Raw genomic sequence first — 11,388 nt, 5'->3', positions numbered from 1 at the left:
TATGGTCAACTGATTTTTGACAAAGGTGCAGAAAACACACAATGGGGAATGAACAAATAAATAAATAATGTTGGGGAAAAAATGGTGTCAGGAAAATTGTATAGCCACACACAGAAGAATGAAATTGAACTCTTATTTCACACCATAAGCAAAAATCAACTCTAATGAATTAGATATTTAAATGTAAGACATGAAACTATAAAACTACTAGAATAAAATGTGGAAGAAACTATCCAGGACATTGGTCTGTGCGGATATTTCTTGAATATGACCCCCAAAGCACAGGCAATGAAAGCAAAAATAGACAAATGGAATGGCATCAAACTAAAAAATCTCTTACACAGCAATGGAAACAATTGTAGAGTGACAAAAAGCACATAGATTGGAAGAAAGTCTTTGCAAATCATGTATTAGACATGGGGCTTATCTCCAAAGTATACAGAGAACTCAAATTATTCAATAACAAGAAAACAATTAAAAATAGGCAAGTGATCTGTTCAGACATTTCTTTTTTTTAATTTTTAGTTTTAAAAATGTGGGGTACAATTCAGCGTTAAGTATACAAATGCTCATTATGCAGGTACCCTTGTTGATGAGGTGTGTTCCCCCTGCAGTGGCAGAACCCCACTATTGCCAATCCTGCCCACCACCCACCCCCCCCCGAAAATTTCCCACTACTGACAGTCCTTTTCTTATAGTATTACAATAAATGTTCAAGGTCCACTTATGAGTGACAGCATGGGATACTCAGTTCTTTGTTCTGTGATAGATCACTCAGTATTATAGACTCTAAGTCCATCCAAGTTGCTGTGAAGTTCATAATTTTGTCCTTCTTTATGGCTGCATAACATTCCATTGTGTATATGTACCACATTTTGTTTTTATCCAGTCTTCTTTCGATGGGTAGCACGGTTTGTTCCATGTTTTTGCTATTGTGAACAATGCTGCAATAAACATGCCTGTGCAGGTGTCTTTTCCATAGAGTGATTTGAGTTCCTCTGGGTATATTCCCAGTGGGGTCATACGGAGGGTTGATTTTTAGATCTTTTAGGAATCACCGAACTGTTTTCCACAGAGGCTGTACTAGTTTACAGTCTCAACAACAGTGAAGAAATGTTCCCTTTTTGCCACATCCTCAATAGCATCTGTTGTTTTTTGAGTTATTGATGATGGCCATCCTGACTGGAGTTAGGTAGTATCTCAGTGAGGCTTTAATTTGCATTTCTTTGATGACTAGTGAGACTGAGCATTTTTTCATGTATCTGTTGGCTGCTTGTATGCCTTGTTTTGAGAAGCGTCTATTCATATCTTTTGCTCACTTTGTGATGGGACTGTTTTTTCTTTTTCTTTTTTTTTGGCATGTTTGAGTTCTCAAAAACCACAATTATATGATTAGATGCAAAAAAAAAACTTTTGCTAAAATCCAGAACCCTTTCTAAAAAAAAACCCTCGAACACCTAGGCATAAGTGGAACATACCTCAACATAGTAAGAATGATCTATGAGAAACCCACAGCCAGCATACTGCCAAACAGACAGAAATTGAAAACATTATCCCTGAAAACCTGAAAAAGAAAAGGATCCCCACTCTCACCCCTCCTGTTCAACATAGTATTGAAAGTCCTAACAAGAGCAATCAGACAAGAGAGGGAAATCAGGGTTATCCAAATTGGAATAGAGGAAGTTAAGTTATCCTTCTTTGCAGACAACATGATCCTATACCTCGAAAACCCAAGAGAATCTGTCAAAAACCTCCTTGCACTGATAAAGGACTTAGATAAAGTCTCAGGGTATAAAATAAATGTGCAAAAGGCAGCCGCATTTCTATACACCAACAATAAACAAACAGAAACCCAATAAAAAGACCAATCCCATTCACAATAGACACACACACACACATACACACACACACACACACACACACACACACACACAAAGAAATACCTTGGCATCTTCCTAATCAGTGACGTGAAAGACCTTTACAACAAAAAGTACAAAACACTGCTCAAAGAAATCAAAGATGACAAACAAATGGAAAAATATTCCATGCTCATGGATTGGAAGAATAAACATTGTTAAGATGTCCATTTTACCCAAGGCAATCTACAGATTTAACACAATACCCATTAAATTACCAAGAGTATTCTTCTCAGACCTGGAAACCACAATACAGAAACTCATCTGGAAACAAAAACAACCACAAATAGCCAAAACAATCCTCAGAAGAAAAAAAAAATGGGAGATATCACACTCCCAGTTTTTAAACTTTATTATAAAGCTACAGTGATCAAAACAGCCTGGTATTGGTCCAAGAACAGGCATATGGACCAATGGAACAGGAGAGAGATTCCAGTCGTAAAACCTCAATTTCTTAACCAACTCACTTTCAACAAAGCTTCCACTACCAACCACTGGGGAGAAGAGAACCTATTCAGTAAATGGTGCTGGTAAAACTGACTGACCATATGCAGAAGATTAAAACAAGACCCTTATCTATCACCATACACAAAAGTCAATTCTAATGGATCAAAGACCTAAATGGAAAGCCTCAAACTGTAAGAATCTTAGAAAATGCAGGAGACACCCTTATGGAAATTGGAACCAGCAATCAATTCCTGATCAAAATCCCAAGTGTCTATGCCATAAGAGATGAGATAGAAAAGTGGGAGCTCATCAAACTGACAAACTTTTGCAAAGCCAAAGAAACTATCAAGAGAGCAAGGAGACAGCCCATGGACTGAGAAAAAATATTTGCCAACTGTATATCTGACAAAGGCCTAACATCTAGGATCTACAAGGAACTCAAACGTACTGAAAGGAACAAAACAAACAGCCCCATTACAAAGTGGGCAAAATATATGAATAGAATAAGACATATGAGCAGCCAACAGAAACATGAAAAAATGCTCAGTCTCACTAGTCATCAAAGAAATGCAAATTAAAACCGCACTGGGATACCACCTAACTCCAGTCAGAATGGCCATCATCAATAACTCAAAAAACAACAGATGCAATTGAGGATGTGGGAAAAAGGGAACACTTCTGCACTGTTGGTAGGAATATAAACTAGTACAGTCTCTGTGGAAAACAGTTTGCCAATTCCTAAAAGATCTAAAAATTGACCTTCCGTAAAACCCCACAATCCCCCTACTGGGAATATACCTGGAGGAGCTCATATCACTCTATGGAAAAGATACCTGTATATGCATGTTTATTGCAGCATTGTTCACAATAGCAAAAACATGGAAACAACTGTGCTGCCCATTGAAAGAAGACTGGATAAAAACAAAATGTGGTACATATACATGATGGAATATTATGCAGCCATAAAGAAGGACAAAACTATGAACTTCCCAGCAATTTGGATGGACTTAGAGTGACCCACCACAGAAACAAAGAACTGAGTATCACATGTTCTCACTCATAATCAGACCTTGAACAACTCTCGTAATACTGTAAGAGAGGAATTGGCAGTAGGGGAAACTACCTGGGGAGGGTGGGGTCGGGATTGGTGGTAGTGTGAAACTGCCAGGGGACATGGGTGGGGGGGTACACCTCATCACCAAAGGTGCCTGGATACTGAACATTTGTATACCTAACCCTGAGTTGTATCCCACATATTTAAAACTAAAAATTTTTTTTTAATTGGGGAGTCATTCATCTTAGTCTTCAGATTTAATTTTTGGTCTTAGGTCACCATAGACTCAATTATGAAGAAAAGAGCACAATTAAAGAATGTGTACAAAATTCTATGAATGTATCATTGCAGATTGATCTGGGATTTTCAAGAAAATGGTTTGTTTTCTGAGAATACCCTCCCCATTCTCCACCATATCATATAAGACAATCTCTCACACATTCAAACATTTATATATGTTTGTTTGTTTGTTTCTTCAGTCAGAGTTTCACTCTGTTGCCGAGGTTGGAATGCAGTCCCAGCCACTGTAGTCTCAACCTGCTGGGCTCAGGTGATCCTTCCACCTCAACCTTCCAAGTAACTGGAACTACAGGTGCACAACATCATGCCCAGCTAATTTTTTGACTTATTGTAGAGACGAAGTCTCGCCAAGTTGCCCAGGCTGGTCTTGAACTCCTGGGCTCAGGCAATTATCTCACCTCTGCCTCCCAAAGTGCTGGAATTACAGATGTGAGCCACCATGCCCAGCGTCTATATATGTTTTTAGGAATCTATTAGGTATGAAAACAGGAGACTATGTATACACACCAGCTGGTTGTGCAACCAGCTGCAGTCTGACCTATTTCTCTCTGTCCCATGGACATTAAATTCAGTCTCTAAATCATAAGGTTTTGCTGTCTGAAATGCCCTTCCTCTGCCTGTTCTTGGTCAGATTCTTACACAGCATATCAGTCTACCTCTTTCAGGTAAGCTGACTTGGTCACATAAACTTCATCCTTCACACACTTTCCTGATGTGTTTCTTAAGCAGAAGTTAGTAGTACTCACAGACATACTGGCTTGGAACCTTAGTTATTGTTTTCTGTTTCAGTCTTATTCATATTTCCACAACTGACTCATAAGCCCTCTGAGGCAAGAATGCATCTCTTGCCTCTTCTGTGTCCCTCCACAGTACTGAAGACGAAGTTGAGCACTGTAAAGGGCTGAATTATCTCCACCTAAAATTCACATTTTGAAATTTCAATGCCCAGTACTTTAGAATATAACCATATTTGAATGTAAAGTTTTTGAAGAGTTGATTAAATTAAAGTGAGGCTGGTAGGGCATGTTCCTAATTCAATCTGAATGGTGTCCTTATGAGAAGAGAGATACACACCAGGGATGGTCACGTGATGAGCCATCGAGGAAGTGGCCATCTACAGGCTCAAGAAAGGAGGCATCAGAGAAGACCAACCCTGCTGGCATCTTGATCTTGGACTTCTATCCTCCAAAACTGTGAGGAAACAAGTGTCTCTTGTTTAAGCCATCCAGTCTGTGGTATTTTGCTATGGCAGCTTGAGCAAAGTAATGTAGATGCATAATAGGAACTCCATAACTACTCTTATGTCTTTAGAGGAAAGGGAGAATAACAAGCAAAACAAAAGCTATCAAAATGTAGCAATACAACCAAGTTAAAAATTAGAAAGCATAATATACCTGAACAACAATATTAGCTAATTAAGCAGATGTTAGACTATCTTACGAGGATTGGTGGGTCTACACAGCTATCATCCATTAGGGTTAACATTTGTTGAGTGTTTATTATGTCTTGGGCACTGTTTATTCTGAAATTTTTTATATGAATTAACCTATTTAATTGGCAAAACACTGTGACAGAATTACTATTATTATTCCCATTTTGTAGATGAAGAAACCAAGACTTAGAGAACTTAAATGACTTGCCCAAGTTCACATGGCTTGGAAGTGGAGGCACCAGGCTGCAAATACATGCAGTCTGACTTTAGGGCAGACACTCTTAACCTGATCGAATACTGAAAATTTAAAATACTTTCTGTCAAATACATTTGTCCATTTTTTAAACTTTATTGAAGTATTATATATATGCACCATATAATGTACCCATTTTAAGTGTACAGTGTTTTAGTTTTTACACTCTTGTGTATGTTGAAAAACAAAAACTTTCACTTTATTTATACTTGGTACATCAAAATGATATTTCATAAGAGCAAACTGAAATTTAAAAATCCTTTGGTCTTTTCCTATAATTGACTTATCCTAGAAACAGTAATTACAATTAGTCAAATGCAAATAGTATCTGATCCAACCAACGTGAGTTCTGTTCAGCAGTTCTAGCTACTTATTCTCAAGTGTGTTAAAAAAATCTAACACAATATGAAATTTAATGCCAGCAATTGAATTTCTAAACCAGATTCTCCAGTATAAATGAGAAAATGCATCTTGAGAAGATCACTGTTATATGTGGTCAATCAAAATCTGCTAAAGGGACTTCTGCACTAGACAGGAGGCCAGTCTCTCTCTCTCTCTCTCTCTCTCTCTCTCTTTCTCTCTTTCTTCTTCCCCCCATTGCCGACACCGTCTCCACCTTTGAGGTACCCTGAACCCGGCTGGAGCTGGACTCCCACAGTTTGATTATTAAACTACTTCTTGTGACACTGTTGTACATAAAAAAACAAAAAACCAAAAACCAAAAAAACCTGCTAAAGATGTGAAAGAATCCAGGAGAGTTGCCATTCTGATGTATATTTATTGTCTGCTTGATGCTAAAACAAAATGTTAAGATGTGAAAAGGCTACTTCCTGGAATGGAACCAAATCTGTTTGGGTTCAATTTTCAGCTAGATCATAGGGTATCCTCTATGTTCCAAGGAAACTAAGTGATGAGTTGTTCAGATATTTTCTGTTACCAAAATACCCTCTGTATCATCCAGCTTCTGCTCAAACACTTGATGGAGATCTCACTACCTGTCTTGATGGCCCAAGAGAAGCCTTAATTGCGAGAAAATTTTTCCTTATGCTGAATACACACCTGCTGCTCTTAACTTATTTGTCCATTTGCTGCTTTTCAGAACTATCCAGAAAACAACTCCTTTCCCAGTTCTTAGCTCCTCTGATTTTTGTTTTTTGCTTTTTACCTCTGAACTTCTTATTGGCCTCCTGCTTCCCCAAAGGGTACCTGCTCCTGCTGCCTCAGCACCTCTGAACTTCGGCATCATTGGTCTCAGGCACCACTTTGCCATCCACTATCCTGCAGTTTGTGGTCTTTTGGATGGTCTGAAAGGAGCTGCTGCTGTCCAGGGGTATCCCCAAGACTGAAGTCCTCCCCGTTCTCCAGCAGGCAGTGGTAGGTGGCGATCTCAGCCTCCATCTTGACCTTGATGTTCAGCAAGGCCTCGTACTCCTGGGCCTGTCGCTGGCCTACTGCCAGGGTCTATGCCAGCTCTGACTCCAGGTGAAGCAGTGAGGGCCCCATTGAGTTGCTCCATCTGCATGGCGTAGCCGGCCTCCACTCCCCTCAGACTGTTCTCCAAACTGGCTTTCAGATTTCTCATCGAGTTCAGGTTGATCTCCATGGACGGCACTGTATGTCTCAGCTCCATGAGCGTCATCTTGGCAGTTCCGATCTTGGTGGACCACGGGGTGACCACCGTGGTGCTCTCCTCCATCTGCTGGGATCAGTACTTGTACAGCTCCTCTAGGTTCTTCTGAGGCAGCTTGTCATACTGGGCCTGGATATCCACCATGGTCTTGCTAAGGTCCTAGTTTTGGGGACGTTTACCTCCACGGTCAACCCAGAGCTGGCAATCTGGGCTTATAGGTCTTTTACTTTCTCCTTGTGGTTCTTCTTCATGAAGAGCAGTTCCTCCTTTAGAACCTCCATCTCTGTCTCCAGCTGCAGCTGGGTGACATTGGTGTCATCAGTGACCTTGTGGGGTCCATTGATGCTGCTTTCTACAAACTGGCACATAGCCAGCTCTGACTCACACCTGACCCTAAAGTCATTAGCAGCAAGAAGGTCGTTGTCCATCTGCAGAGAGATTGGGGGCATTGTCCACAGAAGTTGCAAAGATCTGAGCCCTCAGGTCCTCGATAATCTTGAAGTAATGCCCTTAGTCTCTGACCAGGGGTCCTTTCTTCTCTAGACGTACCCAGATTTTGCTCTCCAGCTTCCAATTATTGGCCAGGCAGTCATTTAGCTCTTGCATGGTCTCCTTCTTGATCTGGATGCCTCCCAGACTTCCAGTTGCCCTGGAAGCTAGTGTAGCGTGGCACAGAGATTCAGGAGCCCAAGCCCCCCAGCACCTGCATAGACACTGTTCGTGCTGATGTTGGGCGGGATGCTGGGCAGTTGGATGGAGCCTGGGGACACGTAGTTGGTAGGGAAGGTGGTGGAACAAGTGTTGAAGCTCATGGTGACCATGGAGGAGAGTGAGATGGTAGGATTTGCATTCTCCTCTGATATTTGAAGACAGTTCACACGTCCCCAACCCAAGTTGTCAGTCTGTTTACCTTTTCCCTCTCTGACAAGGTTTGAATCTCTACATCACAGTCGACATTCTCTGTGCATATTTGTCAAAATTTTTCTTACAATGTGTCACCCAGAACCACACAATCTCCTAAATGTAGTTCATTCTGTACAGAACACAGAGAATCCCTCATCCTCTGTTTGATATCAGATTGAATTGTATGCAATTGCTGTTTTTGTAGGTAAAAAAAAAGGTCAAATATCAACAACTTTAATTGATCAACCTACTATATTTTTGTTAATACAACCTAAGATCAAATTAACTGTTTTGGCAGTGACATTATACTGTTGACAAACATGGAACCTAGTCAACTAAAGCTTACTGTTCTTTCTTTGTTCTATGCACTGCTGTTAAATTACATATCCCTAGTATTGAAATTCTGCAGTCTTTTTGGATCTAGGCTCTCATTTTACATATATTTAAGGTAATATTTGAAGAAGTCTTTGGAAATCTTGGTTATAACATCCAGAATAAAGATTCTTCCTCCCTCGTCTTTGTGTCATTACCAATCAGACCATCATACTATCAAAATTCTCACACAGGCTGGTGATAATGAGGGTTACATTATTGGGCTAAGGAAAGAAACTGAAGAGCAGTGATCTTGTTATTTAGCCACCTTCTGTTTCAGGGAAATATCTAGGTTACTTTGTACTTATTCTTTCAGAGAACATGGAGTCTAATTTGAGAGTTCTTCCTCTTTTCTCCTGTAGCCACTTAATCTCAGGCACCACATACACTTCAATATGGTCTATAACAGTCAAGGTAATAAGCACACTATTCAGTGAACTTCACCCAGAGGCCCAGTGCCTGCCTGTAGGTTCTTGTGTTTGATATTTGACTACTGTCTCCAGACCTGGTCATGCCACCCTTCGCCGACTTTCTTTCTTTCCTCTGGTTGGCAGCTCCTTCTGCCTCCTGAAAGTTCTTCCTCATCTTCTAATTGATGCCAAGAATTCTATTATCAGCAATTCATTTCTTTGACTTAACATTTTTCCCTATTAAACTGCAGTTTCTTCAAGGAAAAGCCAGTCATAGGCTTTATAGTAAATAAACAAAAATCAGGAACTTCGGATTTGTATTTTAAGTGGAGGCAAGTGAAGGAAATGAATATCAAATCTCACTTAATAATAATAACAGCAAATACTTAAACAGTGTGTGTCTCTCATCAGCCCTATGAGGTGAGCAAAATTTTAAGTCCCTTTTTCTGCATGGAAAAACTGAGGCCCCCAAGAAGTTAGGTAATTTGCCCAAACTTGTACAGTTAGTAAGAAATCGTTAGGCTTTAAAAACAGGAAGTCTGGTCCCTGAGCTCAAGTTCATTACCATCAAGTCATAGTGCCACTAGCTACATCACCTCTCATTTCCTCCATGAGTCTTCTCTCCTGGCAATGAGAACAGTTCACAAAGCTCAGGCAGTGAGTAGACATCAATTGAAAAGCCCCCTTCAGCAGCTCTGCATAAGGCTCTCTGGGCCCTTTCCATATGTAGGTGGCCATTGCCTCACACCAAGAGCCCTCTCTGATGGGCATATGATAGAGTTAATGAATGGATGGCAGATTTGCATTTGCCTCATAAATTTTTCCCATAAGGACTGTTGTTATTAGAGTGATGAAGTACAGCTTCTTAAACCAGAGTGTTTCAGGAGCTACAGAAAAACTAATAAAATAAGATCATTTTTGTTGTCAACTGAATCTCAGTAACGATTGGCTGACTTGTTTGGGTGAGCAAATAAACCACAGGTGAACTTAATTGCATCACAAAACCTCAAAACTAGGTAAGACTTTAAAGAGTCATCTGGTCCAGCAACTTATGAAACAGTGGGATTGCATCTAACCACCCCCTCGACACACACACATATAACACCAACAAGCTGTAGTCTAGCTTAAACACCTCCAGGAACGGAGAACTCACTACCTCCCGGAGCTGCCATTTTTGTCTGTTAATTGCAATTCAGCCCAGGTGAATAAGACTGGATTTTGTGCCAGTCAGAAGCTTACCACTTAAGTGACTAGGAAGGAGAATTCCCAATATTTCTAACAGAGTCTCAGTCCCTGAGAGGTCATTGGCATTCAAGAGGAAAAAAGGACTCTGGATTTGTCCTGGGATGCAATAATGAAAAGGTTAGCTAAATGAGAAATCTCACATTCCTCCTGGAGTTTACTGATTGAGTGGGCTGCAGGGAGCTTCTGGGCTAAGCTTTTGAAGATCTCCATTCTATGCCACTGCCCTTTGTCTGGACTCTGGGTCACTCCAGGAATGGGACTCTTACAGTAGACTTGACAAAAAAATAGCAGGTAAGAATGTTCTCGAAGTCCAACCTTAAATCATAGGGCTCCCTGGGAGACAGTTGAAAATCATGAGCCAGAGAAGCCAGCAGGCAGAAAGAGAACTTCTCTGTACCAGCATAGTCCAAGGCCCCAAAAAGAACAGATGACAAAGCAGAAAGAATCATCACAGAACTAGCATAGAAAGGACTTGGGCATCAGCCTCTTTAGCACAGATTTGTCCTTCTCAGAGGTCTCAGCACTCCCCAAAATCATGCCAGGTGATGCCTTTAATTATAATAGTCAATATCAGTTATTGAGCACTTACTCTGTGCCTGACCAGGTGCCTCATACTTCATGTGCTTTATCTCCTTTAATTCCCACATCATTCCCAAAAGGCTCAGAGAGGTTCAGTAATACACCCAAGGCCACACAGTTTTTAAGTAGCAGAGCTAGAATTTTAATCCAAACTGTAAGCCAGGTTTTCTTGACTCCAGAATTCATGTGCTAACCACTTTGTCATACTACCTGTCCCAATGAGGCTTCTACAGCCATCTTGAATCAATTTTTCACATTGCCTCTAGAACTACCATCTTGCTAAACGTTCCAGCTCTACTTGAAACCTTCAGTGGTTCTGTTTTTGCTTCTAACACAAAATTCAAAATCTTAAGGATAGGATTGAATGCCTTCTCAATCTGGTCATAGCCTACCTTTCAGATTTATTTTCTATTATTTGCATAATTTATCCGTACCCTACAGTAACCCCTTCTATTTCTTCCTCCTCCTCCTCTCCCCACCTTCTCTTCCTCCTCCTCTTCTTTCCACTGGCATTTTCATTTTTATTTTCATTACTGTACTCCTTTTTCTTATACTCCAATCATGCAGGCTGACTCACCATTCTGTGAAAATGCCACATTTCATTCTGTCTTTGCTTACACCATGTCTTCTGCTTGAAAATCCCTTTTATTACCAACATCATTCTTCTGGAAATGACAGTGCAGAAATTCATATGACATAAAAGACCACAAATAGCCAAAACAATTCTTAGCAAAAGAAACAAAGCAGGAGGTATCACACTTCCAGACTTCAAACTCTACTATAAAGCTACAATAATTAAAACAGCCTGGTATTGGTACTAGAATAGGCATGTAGACCAATGGAACAG

General features: G+C 40.3%; 1 pseudogene; it reads right to left on the bottom strand.

Moving 5' to 3' along the window:
• Window positions 1-6,622: 6,622 nt before the first annotated feature.
• Window positions 6,623-9,455, bottom strand: LOC103252115 (annotated as a pseudogene).
• Window positions 9,456-11,388: the final 1,933 nt, after the last annotated feature.

The sequence above is a fragment of the Carlito syrichta genome, unplaced genomic scaffold (genome assembly GCF_000164805.1).
Source record: "Carlito syrichta isolate Samal-C Ts95f unplaced genomic scaffold, Tarsius_syrichta-2.0.1 Scaffold153624, whole genome shotgun sequence".
In the NCBI taxonomy this organism is placed as follows: domain Eukaryota; kingdom Metazoa; phylum Chordata; class Mammalia; order Primates; family Tarsiidae; genus Carlito; species Carlito syrichta.
Note: the sequence above shows the minus strand (reverse complement) of the source record. Positions and strands in the feature narration are given on the sequence as shown.